Source organism: Mustelus asterias, chromosome 19 (assembly GCF_964213995.1).
Source record: "Mustelus asterias chromosome 19, sMusAst1.hap1.1, whole genome shotgun sequence".
Lineage (NCBI taxonomy): Eukaryota > Metazoa > Chordata > Chondrichthyes > Carcharhiniformes > Triakidae > Mustelus > Mustelus asterias.
The window spans coordinates 5027816-5044455 of record NC_135819.1 but is presented as its reverse complement, the minus strand read 5'-3'; the positions used below and the strand labels follow the sequence as shown (position 1 = coordinate 5044455).

Genomic DNA, 16640 nt, shown 5'->3' with positions numbered 1-16640 from the left:
GGCTTTCTTAACCATAGCGTCAGCGCGGAGGGACCAGGACAGGTTGTTGGTGATCTGGACCCTTAGAAACTTGAACGTCTTGACCATTTCTACTTCATCCCCTTTGATGTAGACAGGAGTGTGTCCTCCACTACGCTTCCTGAAGTCGATGACGATCTCCTTCATTTTGCTGACATTGAGGGAGAGATTATTGTCATTGCACCAATTCACCAGATTCTCTATCTCATTCCTGTTCTCCGTCTCATCATTGTTTGAGATCCGACCCACTAGGGTGATGTCATCAGCAAAGTTGAAAATGGAGTTGGTGGGGAATTTGGCCACACAGTCAGAGGTGTATAAGGAGCTGAGGACACAGCCTTGTGGGGCACCGTTGTTGAGGATGATGGTGGAGGAGATGTTGTTGCCAATCCTTACTGATTGCAGTCTGTGAGTTAGGAAGTTCAGGATCCAGTCACAGAGGGAGGAGCCAAGCCCAAGGCCACGGGGTTTGGAGATGGGTTTTGTCGGAATAATGGTGTTGAAGGCTGAGATCATGGACGTCTTGGGAATCTGGACACGCCAGGCCAAGGTGACTCTTAAGACTGATGGTAAGAGGCTAATCATCCATCCTCCCTCCAACTTTGCAACTGGGGGAAGCCATGGCTTCCTGTGCCCATTCACCCGCTGTGCGCAAATGTTTGTGGTCTAAGAATTGGACATGTATCTGTAAACCCAACCCACAGAAAGCTCAGAACTCATTTAAATATTCCTAATATTCTACACAGCACTTTGCAAAAACAAGAAGCATAAACATTCAGATGTGAGTGTGGGTTTTGCAGGGATAGAATATAAAAATTATTTCACCTGATGTGGTGTTGACTTGTGGTCGTTTCTCTTCTCTGGGTTTTGGTGCTCGGGGCTCAGTACAATGTTAAAGAGGATGTGGCCGTTTGGGTCCAAGGAGCTGCTGGTTATAGTTCAGTTTGCTCTGGTTTCTCTTCAGATCGTATAAATCTTTCGCCTTTTACTAAAGATTTCCGTGGAGGGAAGCATTCAGAGTTTGAATGAATTTTTTGTGGCCCTGCTTTTGTGGGGCTTTCATATGTTTGAAAGAAAGATGAGGTGGCAACACAGGTGGATAAAATGGTCTAGAATGCGTGCATTGTGCTAGCCTTCATTGGTTAAGGCATTCAGTGTGAAAGTTGGCAAGCTGTGTTGCAGCTATATAAAACTTTAGTTCGGCCACATTTCGAATATTGCATTCAGTTCTGGCTGCCACTCTGCCAGCAGGACATGGATGCGTAGGAGACGGTGCAAAGAAGGTTTACCAGGATGTTGCCTGGCCTCGAGGGTTTTAGGTATGAGGAGAGGTTGGATAAATTCAGATTGTTTTCAATGGAGAGACGGGGGCTGAGAGGCGACCTGAAGGAAGTCGGAACATTATGAGAGGCATGGACAGGATGGATAGTCAGAGGCTTTTTCCCCAGGGTGGAAAGATAGATAGATAGATACCCTACAGTGCAGAAAGAGGCCCTTCGGCCCATCGAGTCTGCACCGACCACAATCCCACCCAGGCCATATCCCCATATCCCACCCACTAATCCCTCTAACCTAGACATCTCAGGACTCGAAGGGGCAATTTTAGCATGGCCAATCAACCAAACCTGCACATCTTTGGAAAGGTCAGCTACAAGAGGGCACAGGTTCAAGGTGAGAGGGGAAACGTGTTTCATACAGAGGGTGGTGGGTGTCTGGAACGCGCTGCCAGTGGTGGTGGTGGAAGTCGGCACGTTAGCAATGTTCAAGACATATCCTGATAGACACATGAATGGGAGTTGAACAGAGGGATAGGAACTGCACACGGACAATAAGTGTTGAGTGTAAGTAAGGATTAGGGATCAGCGCAGGCTTGATGGGCCAAAGCGCCTGTTCCTGTGCTATATTCTTCCTCGTTCTTTTTGTTGTTTCCCTCAGTTCTCTCACCATTCAGTTTATGGCTGTGCTTGTATAACATTCCGACAGTGCAGAAGGAGGCCATTCAGCCAATCGAGTCTGTACCGACGACAATCCCAGCTGGGCCCGATCCCCGTAACTCCACATATTTACCCCACTAATACGTCTGACATTGAGGGGCAATTTAGCACGGCCAATCCACCTTAGCAATACATCTTGGCACTGTGGGAGGAAACCAGAGCACCCAGAGGAAACCCACGCAGACACGGGGAGAATGTGCAAAACAGACACCGACAGTCACCCGAAGCCGGAATTCAACCCATGTCCCTGGCGCTGTGAGGCAGCAGCGCTAACCACTGTGCCACGCATTCGCCCGTTGTACGCAAAGCTTTAGTATTGGACGCATACATGTAGACCCGACCCGTAGAAAGCTCAGAACTTATTTAAATATTCCTAATATTCTATACAGCTCTTTGCAAAAACAAGAAGCATAAATATTCAGATGTGAGTGTGGGTTTTGCAGGGATAGAATATAAAAATTATTTCACCTGATGTGGTGTTGATTTGTGGTCGTTTCTCTTCTCTGGGTTTTGGTGCTCGGGGCTCAGTACAATGTTAAAGAGGATGTGGCCGTTTGGGTCCAAGGAGCTGCTAGTTATAATTCAGTTTGCTCTGGTTTCTCTTCAGATCGTATAAATCTTTCGCCTTTTACTAAAGATTTCTGTGGAGAGAAGCATTCAGAGTTTGAATGAATTTTTTGTGGCCCTGCTTTTGTGGGGCTTTCATATGTTTGAAAGAAAGATGAAGCGTGTTGGTTTTCTCATTTCTCTCACCTTCTTGCTGTGTTTTCCTGGCAGGGTTGAAATCCTGACCAGGAATGACACCAGAGCTGGAACTGCTTTGGAGCAAAACCTTTCTAGTCTGTTTGGCTTCTCCAGAGGCTCTCGCTCCATTGGGGTGTCTTCCAGTAGAGGCGACTTAGTCTCTTGCTCGCAGTCTTGGTGGCTTTCAGTGGTTGCTGGCTGAGGTGATGGCTGCAACCAGTGGAGCGCCACACCAGGGGGTACGTAACACCGTGCGGATATCAGTGGAAGGAGACGTGCCTTTTGACCGTTTCTCCTTTGCTAAGAAGGTCCTTGTGGATATGTGCGGAGTTGAAGCTGCGAGCCTCTTCTGTCTGCAGAAGGTGAAAATCCCGCATTATTTCCATTCCAGTTTCAAGGATGTGGCTTCCTGCATCAAGTTGCTGAAAGTGTTTGAGGAGCAGAGAGACCGGCCACACCTGAAAATACTCAAAGCGGAGCCTCTCTCTACTCTGCCGTCTCAATGGGACCGTGTTTTGTTTGTGCGCATCTACAACCCTCACGTTCCGGTCACAGATCCGCTCACTTTCCTTCCCAGATACATCGCCAAGATTGGCATTTGTTCGGAGATTTGATTTATTGTCACATGTATTAGTATACAGTGAAAAGTATTGTTTCTTGGGTCGAAAGGCACATATCCTCCCACTGATATCCTTTGCAGTCGAAGCATACTGTTCATAGAGAAGGAAAGGAGACAGTGCAGAATGTAGTGTTGCAGTCATAGCTAGGGTGCAGAGATAGATGAATTTAATATATGGTAGATCCATTCAAAAGTCTGACAGCAGCAGGGAAGAAGCTGTTCCTGAGTCGGTTGGTACGTGATCGCTAACTTTTGTATCTTTTTTCAGATGGAAGAAGGTGGAAAAGAGATTGTCCGGGGTGCATGGGGTCCTTGATTATGCTGGCTGCTTTGCCGAGGCAGCGGGAAGTGTAGACAGAGTCAATGGATGGGAGGCTGGTTTGTGTGATGGATTGGGCTACATTCACAACATTTTGTAGTTCCTTGCGGTCTTGGGCAGAGCAGGAGCCGTACCAAGCTGTGATACAACCAGAAAGAATGCTTTCTATGGTGCATCTGTGGAAGTTGGTGGGAATCGAGGCTGACATGCCAAATTCCCTTAGCCTCCTGAGAAAGTAGATGTGTTGGTGGGCTTTCTTAACCATTGCGTCAGCGAGGAGGGACCAGGACAGGTTGTTGGTGATCTGGACCCTTAGAAACTTGAATGTCTTGACCATTTCTACTTCATCCCCTTTGATGTAGACAGGAGTGTGTCCTCCACTACGCTTCCTGAAGTCGATGACGATCTCCTTCATTTTGCTGACATTGAGGGAGAGATTATTGTCATTGCACCAATTCACCAGATTCTCTATCTCATTCCTGTTCTCCGTCTCATCATTGTTTGAGATCCGACCCACTAGGGTGATGTCATCAGCAAAGTTGAAAATGGAGTTGGTGGGGAATTTGGCCACACAGTCAGAGGTGTAGAAGGAGCTGAGGACACAGCCTTGTGGGGCACCGTTGTTGAGGATGATGGTGGAGGAGATGTTGTTGCCAATCCTTACTGATTGCGGTCTGTGAGTTAGGAAGTTCAGGATCCAGTCACAGAGGGAGGAACCGATCCCCAGACCACAGGGTTTGGAGATGGGTTTTGTCGGAATAATGGTGTTGAAGGCTGAGATCATGGACGTCTTGGGAATCTGGACACACCAGGCCAAGGTGACTCTTAAGACTGATGGTAAGAGGCTAATCATCCATCCTCCCTCCAACTTTGCAACTGCGGGAAGCCATGGCTTCCTGTGCCCATTCACCCGCTGTGCGCAAATGTTTGTGGTCTAAGAATTGGACATGTATCTGTAAACCCAACCCACAGAAAGCTCAGAACTCATTTAAATATTCCTAATATTCTACACAGCTCTTTGCAAAAACAAGAAGCATAAACATTCAGATGTGAGTGTGGGTTTTGCAGGGATAGAATATAAAAATTATTTCACCTGATGTGGTGTTGACTTGTGGTCGTTTCTCTTCTCTGGGTTTTGGTGCTCGGGGCTCAGTACAATGTTAAAGAGGATGTGGCCGTTTGGGTCCAAGGAGCTGCTGGGTGTAGTTCAGTATGGTCTGGTTTCTCTTCAGATCGTATAAATCTTTCGCCTTTTACTAAAGATTTCCGTGGAGAGAAGCATTCAGAGTTTGAATGAATTTTTTGTGGCCCTGCTTTTGTGGGGCTTTCATATGTTTGAAAGAAAGATGAGGTGGCAACACAGGTGGATAAAATGGTCTAGAATGTGTGCAGTGTGCTAGCCTTCATTGGTTATGGCATTCAGTGTGAAAGTTGGCAAGCTGTGTTGCAGCTATATAAAACTTTAGTTCGGCCACATTTCGAATATTGCATTCAGTTCTGGCTGCCACTCTGCCAGCAGGACATGGATGCGTAGGAGACGGTGCAAAGAAGGTTTACCAGGATGTTGCCTGGCCTCGAGGGTTTTAGGTATGAGGAGAGGTTGGATAAATTCAGATTGTTTTCAATGGAGAGACGGGGGCTGAGAGGCGACCTGAAGGAAGTCGGAACATTATGAGAGGCATGGACAGGATGGATAGTCAGAGGCTTTTTCCCCAAGGTGGAAAGATAGATAGATAGATACCCTACAGTGCAGAAAGAGGCCCTTCGGCCCATCGAGTCTGCACCGACCACAATCCCACCCAGGCCATATCCCCATATCCCACCCACTAATCCCTCTAACCCAGACATCTCAGGACTCGAAGGGGCAATTTTAGCATGGCCAATCAACCAAACCTGCACATCTTTGGAAAGGTCAGCTACAAGAGGGCACAGGTTCAAGGTGAGAGGGGAAACGTGTTTCATACAGAGGGTGGTGGGTGTCTGGAACGCGCTGCCAGTGGTGGTGGTGGAAGTCGGCACGTTAGCAATGTTCAAGACATATCCTGATAGACACATGAATGGGAGTTGAACAGAGGGATAGGAACTGCACACGGACAATAAGTGTTGAGTGTAAGTAAGGATTAGGGATCAGCGCAGGCTTGATGGGCCAAAGCGCCTGTTCCTGTGCTATATTCTTCCTCGTTCTTTTTGTTGTTTCCCTCAGTTCTCTCACCATTCAGTTTATGGCTGTGCTTGTATAACATTCCGACAGTGCAGAAGGAGGCCATTCAGCCAATCGAGTCTGTACCGACAACAATCCCACCCTGGCCCGATCCCCGTAACTTCACATATTTACCCCACTCACACGTCTGACATTGAGGGGCAATTTAGCACGGCCAATCCACCTTAGCAATACATCTTGGCACTGTGGGAGGAAACCAGAGCACCCAGAGGAAACCCACGCAGACACGGGGAGAATGTGCAAAACAGACACCGACAGTCACCCGAAGCCGGAATTCAACCCATGTCCCTGGCGCTGTGAGGCAGCAGCGCTAACCACTGTGCCACGCATTCGCCCGTTGTACGCAAAGCTTTAGTATTGGACGCATACATGTAAACCCAACACATAGAAAGCTCAGAACTTATTTAAATATTCCTAATATTCTACACAGCACTTTGCAAAAACAAGAAGCATAAACATTCAGATGTGAGTGTGGGTTTTGCAGGGATAGAATATAAAAATTATTTCACCTGATGTGGTGTTGATTTGTGGTTGTTTCTCTTCTCTGGGATTTGGTGCTCGGGGCTCAGTACAATGTTAAAGAGGATGTGGCCGTTTGGGTCCAAGGAGCTGCTGGTTGTAGTTCTGTTTGCTCTGGTTTCTCTTCAGATCGTATAAATCTTTCGCCTTTTACTAAAGATTTCCGTGGAGGGAAGCATTCAGAGTTTGAATGAATTTTTTGTGGCCCTGCTTTTTGTGGGGCTTTCATATGTTTGAAAAAAAGATGAAGTGTGTTGGTTTTCTCATTTCTCTCACCTTCTTGCTGTGTTTTCCTGGCCGGGTTGAAATCCTGACCAGGAACGACACTAGAGCTGGAACTGCTTTTGGAGCAAAACCTTTCTAGTCTGTTTGTCTTCTCCAGAGGCTCTCGCTCCATTGGGGTGTCTTCCAGTAGAGGCGACTTAGTCTCTTGCTCACAGTCTTGGTGGCTTTCAGTGGTTGCTGGCTGAGGTGATGGCTGCAACCAGTGGAGCCCCACACCAGGGGGTACGTAACACCGTGAGGATATCAGTGGAAGGAGACGTGCCTTTTGACCGTTTCTCCTTTGCTAAGAATGTCCTTGTGGATATGTGTGGAGTTGAAGCTGCGAGCCTCTTCTGTCTGCAGAAGGTGAAAATCCCGCATTATTTCCATTCCAGTTTCAAGGATGTGGCTTCCTGCATCAAGTTGCTGAAAGTGATTGAGGAGCAGAGAGACCGGCCACACCTGAAAATAGTCAAAGCGGAGCCTCTCTCTACTCTGCCGTCTCAACGGGACCGTGTTTTGTTTGTGCGCATCTACAACCCTCACGTCCCGTTCGCAGATCCGCTCACTTTCCTTCCCAGGTACGTCGCCAAGATTGGCAATTGTTCGGAGATTTGATTTGATTTGATTTATTGTCACATGTATTAGTATACAGTGAAAAGTATTGTTTCTTGGGTCGAAAGGCACATATCCTCCCACTGATATCCTTTGCAATCGAAGCATACTGTTCATAGAGAAGGAAAGGAGACGGTACAGAATGTAGTGTTGCAGTCATAGCTAGGGTGCAGAGATAGATGAATTTAATAGATGGTAGATCCATTCAAAAGTCTGACAGCAGCAGGGAAGAAGCTGTTCCTGAGTCGGTTGGTATGTGATCGCTAACTTTTGTACCTTTTTCCCGACGGAAGAAGATGGAAGAGAGAATGTCCGGGGTCCGTGGGGTCCTTGATTATGCTGGCTGCTTTGCCGAGGCAGCGGGAAGTGTAGACGGTGTCAATGGATGGGAGGCTGGTTTGTGTGATGGACTGGCCTTCATTCACAACATTTTGTAGTTCCTTGCGGTCTTGGGCAGAGCAGGAGCCATACCAAGCTGTGATACAACCAGAAAGAATGCTTTCTATGGTGCATCTGTAGACATTGGTGGGAATCGAGGCTGACATGCCAAATTCCCTTAGCTTCCTGAGAAAGTAGATGTGTTGGTGGGCTTTCTTAACTATAGCGTCAGCGAGGAGGGACCAGGACAGGTTGTTGGTGATTTGGACACTTAGAAACTTGATCCTGTCGACCATTTCTACTTCATCCCCGTTGATGTAGACAGGGGCATGTCCTCCACAGGGGCATGTCCTCTACACAGCACTTTGCAAAAACAAGAAGCATAAACATTCAGATGCGAGTGTGGGTTTTGCAGGGATAGAATATAAAAATTATTTCACCTGATGTGGTGTTGATTTGTGGTCGTTTCTCTTCTCTGGGATTTGGTGCTCGGGGCTCAGTACAATGTTAAAGAGGATGTGGCCGTTTGGGTCCAAGGAGCTGCTGGTTGTAGTTCAATTTGCTCTGGTTTCTGTTCAGATCGTATAAATCTTTCGCCTTTTACTAAAGATTTCCGTGGCGAGAAGCATTCGGAGTTTGAATGAATTTTTTTATGGCCCTGTTTTTGTGGGGCTTTCATATGTTTGGAAGAAAGATGAAGTGTGTTGGTTTTCTCAATTCTCTCACCTTCTTCCTGTCCATTCAGTTTAGAGGAAGATGTCCCACAACACCAGGTTAAAATTTTGGAAGGGCAGGTGGTACAGCGCGGTTCAAACTACTTGTAATGTTCCATGGCAGTGACTAGACCCAATTCTTCACAACATTGGGGACATGTGGACTGTCAGCACGTAGCGACACTTGGTGTTTGCGTGCCATGGATCTATGCCGAGCTTGATGCAGCCGCACATAAAAGTGGCTGCCAGGAGTTGGTCAATTTTGGGTATGTCTTTTCCCCCTTCCCCTCGATGTTTGTATATCACATCCCGATGAATATGGTTCATTTTCTGCCCCCAGATGAAGCGGAAAGTGGCTCAGGTGATTGCCATAGTGCAGGAGTTGGGAATGGGCCAGACCTGCATACAGCAACACCGAGAGTGCCTCCCACCGGATGACCATATTCTTACCCACAATGCAGATGTCGCTCTCACATACCCAGTTTGCGGTTCATTATGGCTCCTTGCTCCCTTCAGTTTATCATGCATGCCCTGGTCTCTCCAAACTGCATCCCCAGCACCTTCAGAACATCTGACCTGACGGTGAAGGGTACTTAGAATTGGGGGCATTGACAAAGGGTCATCTAGACTTGAAACATCAGCTCTTTTCTCTCCTTACTGATGCTGCCAGACCTGCTGAGATTTTCCAGCGTTTTCTCTTTTGGGTACTTAGGATTGGTCCGCCCAGTTCCCAAAGAACATGGTCTCGTTCTTGCCAGGATTTGTTTGGAACTTGAGGCCTGCTCAAAGTGATTTGACTAGTCTGCGCACTGACAGCGGATCCGAGCAAAAGATGGTGACATCATCCACGTACAGGGAGACTTTGACCTGAGGTTTTTTTAAATTCATTCCTGGGACATGGGCGTCGCTGTCTGGGCCAGCATTTATTGCCCATCCCTAGTTGCCTGAGGGCAGTTGAGAGTCAACCACATTGCTGTGGCTCTGGAGTCACATGTAGGCCAGTCCAGGTAAGGATGGCAGATTTCCTTCCCTAAAGGACATTAGTGAACCAGATGGGTTTTTATGACAATGGTTTCATGGTCATCGGTGGACTCTTAACTCCAGAATTTTTTTGTTGAATTGAAATTTCACCACCTGCTGTGGCGGGATTCGAACCCCAGTCCCCAGAGTTTCTGGATTAATAGTCTGGCGATAAGACCACTAGGCTATCACCTCTGCTGCCTGGGAGCATCACCCCCTTTACGCTCGAATCCTTCCTGATGGACTCAGGAAAGGGTTCTATACAACACACAAACAAGAAGGGAAAGAGAGAGGACATCCCTGTCTGACTCCAGATATCATTGGAAAGCTTTCTGATTCCCACCCATTGATTGAGACTGCACTACTGATGTCAGTGTCGAGCAGTTTGATCCAATTGCGAATTCCCTCCCCAAAGCCCATTTTGGAGAGCACATCCATCATGTAGGTGTGCGATATTCTGTCAAATGTCTTCTCCTGGCTGGTATATGCCCTGTTTGTGAACACAAGTCCTCACTTACCTGATGAAGGAGCAGCGCTCCGAAAGCTTGTGCTGCCGAATAAACCTGTTGGATTTTAACCTGGTGTTGTGAGACTTCTTACTGTGTTTACTCCAGTCCAACGCCGGCATCTCCACATCTAGGCTGATGAGGCAGATGTCCACCTGCCTGTCCTGCACATCGACAAAGGTATCCCTGAGTAACACGAGGCTATCGGAGATCTTCCTGCCGGGTACAGCACAGGTTTGATCAGGATGGATCACCGACTCCAGAGCAGACTTGACCCGGTTGGTAATGACCTTGGCTAGAATTTTGTAATTCATGTTCAATAGTGAAATGGGTCGCCAATTTCTGATTTCTTCCCCTTCTCCCTCCTGCTTGTAGATGAGGATGATGATGCCTTTCCTCATGGATTCTGACATGCTACCTTCCAGAAGCATATTCTCGTATACCTCCAGCAAATCTGGGCCGATCCAGTCCCACAGAGCAGAATTAAAGTTGGTCAGTAAGCCATCACTTACAACATAAAACATAGAACAGTACAGCACAGAACAGGCCCTTCGGCCCACGATGTTGTGCCAAGCTTTATCTGAAACCAAGATCAAGCTATCCCACTCCCTATCATCCTGGTGTGCTCCATGTGCCTATCCAATAACTGCTTAAATGTTCCTAAAGTGTCTGACTCCACTATCACTGCAGGCAGTCCATTCCACACCCCAACCACTCTCTGCGTAAAGAACCTACCTCTGACATCCTTCCTATATCTCCCACTATGAACCCTATAGTTATGCCCCCTTGTAATAGCTCCATCCACCCGAGGAAATAGTCTTTGAACGTTCACTCTATCTATCCCCTTCATCATTTTATAAACCTCTATTAAGTCTCCCCTCAGCCTCCTCCGCTCCAGAGAGAACAGCCCTAGCTCCCTCAACCTTTCCTCATAAGACCTACCCTCCAAACCAGGCAGCATCCTGGTAAATCTCCTTTGCACTCTTTCCAGCGCTTCCACATCCTTCTTATAGTGAGGTGACCAGAACTGCACACAATATTCCAAATGTGGTCTCACCAAGGTCCTGTACAGTTGCAGCATAACCCCACGGCTCTTAAACTCCAAATCCCTGTTAATAAAAGCTAACACACTATAGGCCTTCTTCACAGCTCTATCCACTTGAGTGGCAACCTTTAGAGATCTGTGGATATGGACCCCAAGATCTCTCTGTCCCTCCACAGTCTTCAGAACCCTACTTCTGGGAATTTTACTCTTTTCAAAGTGCCTCAGTCAACTCATCCAGGGTTAGTGGTTGGTTCAGGCTCTCATTGTTGTCTAAGACCTCTGTGATAGACGACAGGAAAGACTGGGAGGCCGTGCTGTCTGTTGGCTTCAGGTCATACAGTCCGGCAGAGAAAGATTTGCAGATCCTCAGAGTGTCAGACTGCCATGACTTTACACAGCCACTTCTTCCCTCAGGCTACTGATCACAGAGGTCTCTCCGTGCACCTTTGGGAAAAGGAAATGCGATCACATCTCATGGTGCTCCACAGAGCGGATTCTGGACTGGAAGACGATCTTGGAAGCCTCCAAGGCAGAGAACGAGGCATGTTGACCCTTCACCAGCATTGACCCCCATTTAATGCAGTTGGAGCAGATTCTGCGTGCTTTTCTGGAGTCGGAACATTCCCCTCCATCTCTCCCTCACCTTCTGAACACTTTTGAGGTTGAAAAGAACAAAGAACAATACAGCACAGGAACAGGCCCTTCGGCCCTCCAAGCCCGTGCCGCTCCCTGGTCCAAACTGGACCATTCTTTTGTATCCCTCCATTCCTGCTCCGTTCATGTGGCTAGATAAGTGTTAAATGTTCCCAGTGTGTCCGCCTCCACCACCTTGCCTGGCAGCGCATTCCAGGCCCCCACCACCCTCTGTGTAAAATATGTCCTTCTGATATCTGTGTTAAACCTCCCCCCCTTCACCTTGAACCTATGACCCCTCGTGAACGTCACCACCGACCTGGGGAAAAGCCTCTTGATGTTCTCCTTTGGAGATTCAAAGAAGGGTTTCATGGTTCTCCGAACTTTGTAATCCCTCCTGAGATCCTTGAGGGTCTCTGGGGTCAACGGTTCTACATTCAACTTCCAGTTTCCCCTGCCAAACCTCTGGTCCTCCTGTAGGTACAGTAAGAAGTCTCACAACACCAGGTTAAAGTCCAACAGGCTTATTTGGTAGCACAATCCATTAGCTTTCGAAGCGCTGCTCCTTCATCAGGTAAGTGGGAGTTCTGTTCACAAAGAGGGCATATAAAGACACAAACTCAATTTACAAAATAATTGAACAGAACTTCCACTCACCTGATGAAGGAGCAGCGCTCCGAAAGCTAGTGGCTTATGCTACCAATAAACCTGTTGGACTTTAACCTGGTGTTGTGAGACTTCTTACTGTCCAGTCCAACGCCGACATCTCCACCTCCTGCAGGTGTTATTCAGCCAGTAGGAGGTAGTGGTCAGAGATGGACACCGGCTTGACATCAGTGGGACACATACAGGGAGTCTATCCTGGAGCGGGAAGAGCCGTGTGACCATGACGATGTGTATCTACGCTGTGCTCCATCTGAAGGGTTGCTGAAGATGTTGTGCGGTTTTGCATCCTTTCCTGGTTCCCTCAGGAGTCTGCGTCCAGTCTGCTGCCGGCCCTGCCGGATCGCCCAGCCGCATCGATGATGCAGTTGGAGTCACTGCCCAGAATGAGAGACCTGGCCAGCAGCAGGAGAAGCTGCTGAGGGGTTGCCAGTTGGTCATCACTCTGCGACGGGGCGTACACATGAATTAACCGGAGTGGAACATTCTTGTGCAGTATGTCTGCAACAAGGAGGAGCCCACCCACTACCTCCTGAATTTCGGAGATGGTGAAATCGCACCCCCGCCCCCGAAAACCAAGCCCAAGAAAGGTGAGTTGTTTCCTCCTGACCAGATTGATAGTCCCTGGGACCAGCGTGACCATTGGCTGTAGGAGCTGAGACGCTGTAAAAACAACAGCTCAACTGGGCAGCGTGGTGGCACAGTGGTTACCTCTTATAGAATCCCTACAGTGCCATTCGGCCCATCAAGTCTGCACCGACCACAATCCCACCCAGGCCCTATTCCCGTAACCCCACATATTTACCCTGCTAATTCCCTGACACTAAGGGGAAATTTATCACGGCCAATCAACCTAAGCCGCACATTTTATGAGTGTGTGAGGAAACCGGAGCACCCGGAGGAAACCCACGCAGACACGGGGAGAATGTGCAGACCCCGCACAGACAGTCCTCGGCTGGAATTGAACCCATGTCCTTGGCGCTGTGAGGCAGTAGCACTAACCACTGTGCCACCTCTTGCCACTTCATCTTTAGCAAAAGGCGAAAGGTATTTTTTCCAAAAATAGATTTCAATTCAACACTCTATACCTTATTGTCAGTCGCGGTTGACGCCTTCCGCGACCGCTGGGCACCGCAGGGGCTGGGGTGTATTATCGACCCCGATAATCACCTTTTGGTTTGACGTTTTAAGTTTCCTTTCGACTTTGATTTTGGTTCGGGCTGTTCCCCCCTTCCTTTTGGGGAGCCGCCCCTTTTACTTTGTCCCTAAGTTAATTTGAGTTCGTTTACTTGATTGGTGCCGAAAAAGCTACCTTATTGTCAGTACGATTACGCGGGTTCGGTGAATTGGCTGTGCCAAATTCTCCCTCAGAACTGGTGCAGAGTGTGGGTACGAGGGGATTTTCACAGTAACTTCATTCCAGTGTTAATGTAAGCCTACTTGTGACACTAATAAATAAACTTTAACTTTGATTAGTAGGGAAAATAAGAACATGAGAATTAGGAGCAGGAGTAGGCCATCTAGCCCCTCAAGCCTGCCCCGCCATTCAATAAGATCATGGCTGATCTGAAGTGGATCAGTTCCACTTACCCGCCTGATCCCTATAACCCCTAATTCCCTTACCGATCAGGAATCCATCTATCCGTGATTTAAACATATTCAACGAGGTAGCCTCCACCACTTCAGTGCGCAGAGAATTCCAGAGATTCACCACCCTCTGAGAGAAGAAGTTCCTCCTCAACTCTGTCCTAAACTGACCCCCCTTTATTTTGAGGCTGTGCTCTCTAGTTCTAGTTTCCTTTCTAAGTGGAAAGAATCTCTCCACCTCTACCCTATCCAGCCCCTTCATTATCTTATAGGTGTCTATAATATATGAGCTTCAAGGATACAATTGGCAAATGTGTACAAGCTCAGCCAAAAACTGAATGGACAGCAGGAAGGTGAGAGAAAAGAGAAAACCAACACACTCCATCTTTCTTTCAAACATATAAAAACCCCACAAAAAAGCAGGGCCACAAAAAATTCATTCAAACTCTGAATGCTTCTCTCCACGGAAATCTTTAGTAAAAGGCGAAAGATTTATACGATCTGAAGAAAAACCAGAGCAAACTGAACTACAACCAGCAGCTCCTTGGACCCAAACGGCCACATCCTCTTTAACATTGTACTGAGCCCCGAGCACCAAATCCCAGAGAAGAGAAACGACCACAAATCAACACCACATCAGGTGAAATAATTTTTATATTCTATCCCTGCAAAACCCACACTCACATCTGAATGTTTATGCTTCTTGTTTTTGCAAAGTGCTGTGTAGAATATTAGGAATATTTAAATGAGTTCTGAGCTTTCTGTGGGTTGGGTTTACAGATACGCGTCCAATTCTTAGTTCCTAAAACTTTGCGTACAACGGGTGAATGGGCGGCACGGTGGCACAGTGGTTAGCCCTGCTGCCTCACAGCGCCAGGGACCCGGGTTCAATTCCGGCCTTGGGTGACTGTGTGGAGTTTGCACGTTCTCCCCGTGTCTGCGTGGGTTTTCTCCGGATGCTCCGGTTTCCTCCCACAGCGCCAAGATAGGTGGTTTAGGTGGATTGGCCATGCTAAATTGCGGCTGAGTATCAGCGTGTTAGCAGGGCAAATATTTGGAGTTATGGGGATAGGGCCTGGGTGGGACTGTTGTCGGTGCTGACTCCAGGGGCTGAATGGCCTCCTTCTGCACTGTAGGGATTTTATACAAGCACTGAATGGGCAGCAAGAAGGTGAGAGAACTGGGGGAACCAACACAAAGAACGAGGAAGAATATAGCACAGGAACGGGTGCTTTGGCCCATCAAGCCTGCGCCGATTCCTAATCCTCACTTACACTCAACACTTATTGTCCGTGTGCAGTTTCTGTCCTGCTTTTGCCCCCATTCATGTGTCTATCAAGATGTACCTTGAACATTGCTAACACGCCTGCTTTCACCGCCAACACTGGCAGCGCGTTCCAGGCACTCAGCACCTTCTGGCTGAAAAACCTTCCCCGCACCGGACAGCACAGTGGCACAGTGGTTAGCACTGCTGCCTCACAGTGCAAGGCACCCAGGTTCAATTCCAGCCTCGGGTCACTGTCTGTGTGGAGTTTGCACATTCCCCCCCGTGTCTGCGTGGGTTTCCTCCGGGTGCTCCGGTTTCCTCCCACAGTCCAAAGATGTGCAGGTTAAGTTGATTAGCTATGCTAAATTGCCCTTTAGTGTCAGGAGGATTAGCAGGGTAAATGCATGGGGATACGGGAATAGGGCCTGGGTGGAAGTGTGGTCAGTGCAGACTCGATGGGCCAAATGGCCTCCCTCTGCACTGTAGGGATTCTATGATTCTTCATCTCCCCTAAGCTTTTTCCCTCTCACCTTGAACCTGTGCCCCCTTGTCGTTAACCTTTCCACCCTGGGGAAAAAGCCTCTCACTATACATCCTATCGGTGCCTCATAATTTTGTAGACATCTATCAGGTCGCCCTAAGCCTCCGTTTCTCCAGTGAAAACAATTCGAATTTATCCAACCTCGCCTCATAGCTAAAACCCTCGAGGCCAGGCAACGTCCTGGTGAACCTTCTTTGCACCCTCCCCAAAACATCCACGTCCTTCTGGTAGTGTGGTGACCAGAACTGCACACAATATTCCAAACAAGGCCTTACTAAAGATCATACAGTTGCAACATAACTTCCCAATTTTTACACTCAATGCCTCAAACAATGAAAGCAAGCACACTGCAAACATTCTTGACCATTTTATCCACCTATGTTATCACTTCATCTTTCATTCAAACATATAAAAACCCCACAAAAAGCAGGGCCACAAAAATTTGATTCAAACTCTGAATGCTTCTCTCCACGGAAATCTTTAGTAAAAGGCGAAAGATTTATACGATCTGAAGAGAAACCAGAGCAAACTGAACTACACCCAGCAGCTCCTTGGACCCAAACGGCCACATCCTCTTTAACATTGTACTGAGCCCCGAGCACCAAAACCCAGAGAAGAGAAACGACCACAAATCAATACCACATCAGGTGAAATAATTTTTATATTCTATCCCTGCAAAACCCACACTCACATCTGAATGTTTATGCTTCTTGTTTTTGCAAAGTGCTGTGTAGAATATTAGGAATATTTAAATGAGTTCTGAGCTTTCTGTGGGTTGGGTTTACAGATACGTGTCCAACTCTTAATTCCTAAAGCTTTGCGTACAACGGGCGAATGTGTGGCACAGTGGTTAGCACTGCTGCCTCACAGCGCCAGGGACACGGGTTCAATTCCAGCCTTGGGTCACTGTCTGTGTGGAGTTTGCATTCTCCCTGTGTCTGCGTGGGTTTCCTCCGGGTGCTCTGGTTTCCTCC

General features: G+C 47.8%; 1 protein-coding gene and 7 non-coding genes across 8 annotated transcripts in view; 6 read left to right on the top strand and 2 right to left on the bottom strand.

Moving 5' to 3' along the window:
* The window catches only part of LOC144507710 (AP-1 complex subunit mu-1-like), a 387219-nt gene that overhangs the window by 309597 nt on the left and 60982 nt on the right, over nucleotides 1–16640 (top strand). The window lies entirely within an intron of this gene.
* LOC144508170 (U5 spliceosomal RNA) lies at nucleotides 963–1075 on the top strand. Its single transcript, XR_013500243.1, has one exon. It is a non-coding gene; the product is annotated as a U5 spliceosomal RNA (small nuclear RNA).
* LOC144508111 (U5 spliceosomal RNA) lies at nucleotides 2600–2712 on the top strand. The gene has a single exon (XR_013500208.1). It is a non-coding gene; the product is annotated as a U5 spliceosomal RNA (small nuclear RNA).
* Nucleotides 4907–5019, top strand: LOC144508112 (U5 spliceosomal RNA). Its single transcript, XR_013500209.1, has one exon. It is a non-coding gene; the product is annotated as a U5 spliceosomal RNA (small nuclear RNA).
* Nucleotides 6544–6658, top strand: LOC144508110 (U5 spliceosomal RNA). Its single transcript, XR_013500207.1, has one exon. It is a non-coding gene; the product is annotated as a U5 spliceosomal RNA (small nuclear RNA).
* Nucleotides 8251–8365, top strand: LOC144508116 (U5 spliceosomal RNA). The gene has a single exon (XR_013500213.1). It is a non-coding gene; the product is annotated as a U5 spliceosomal RNA (small nuclear RNA).
* On the bottom strand, nucleotides 14265–14379 carry LOC144508109 (U5 spliceosomal RNA). The gene has a single exon (XR_013500206.1). It is a non-coding gene; the product is annotated as a U5 spliceosomal RNA (small nuclear RNA).
* Nucleotides 16081–16194, bottom strand: LOC144508167 (U5 spliceosomal RNA). The gene has a single exon (XR_013500241.1). It is a non-coding gene; the product is annotated as a U5 spliceosomal RNA (small nuclear RNA).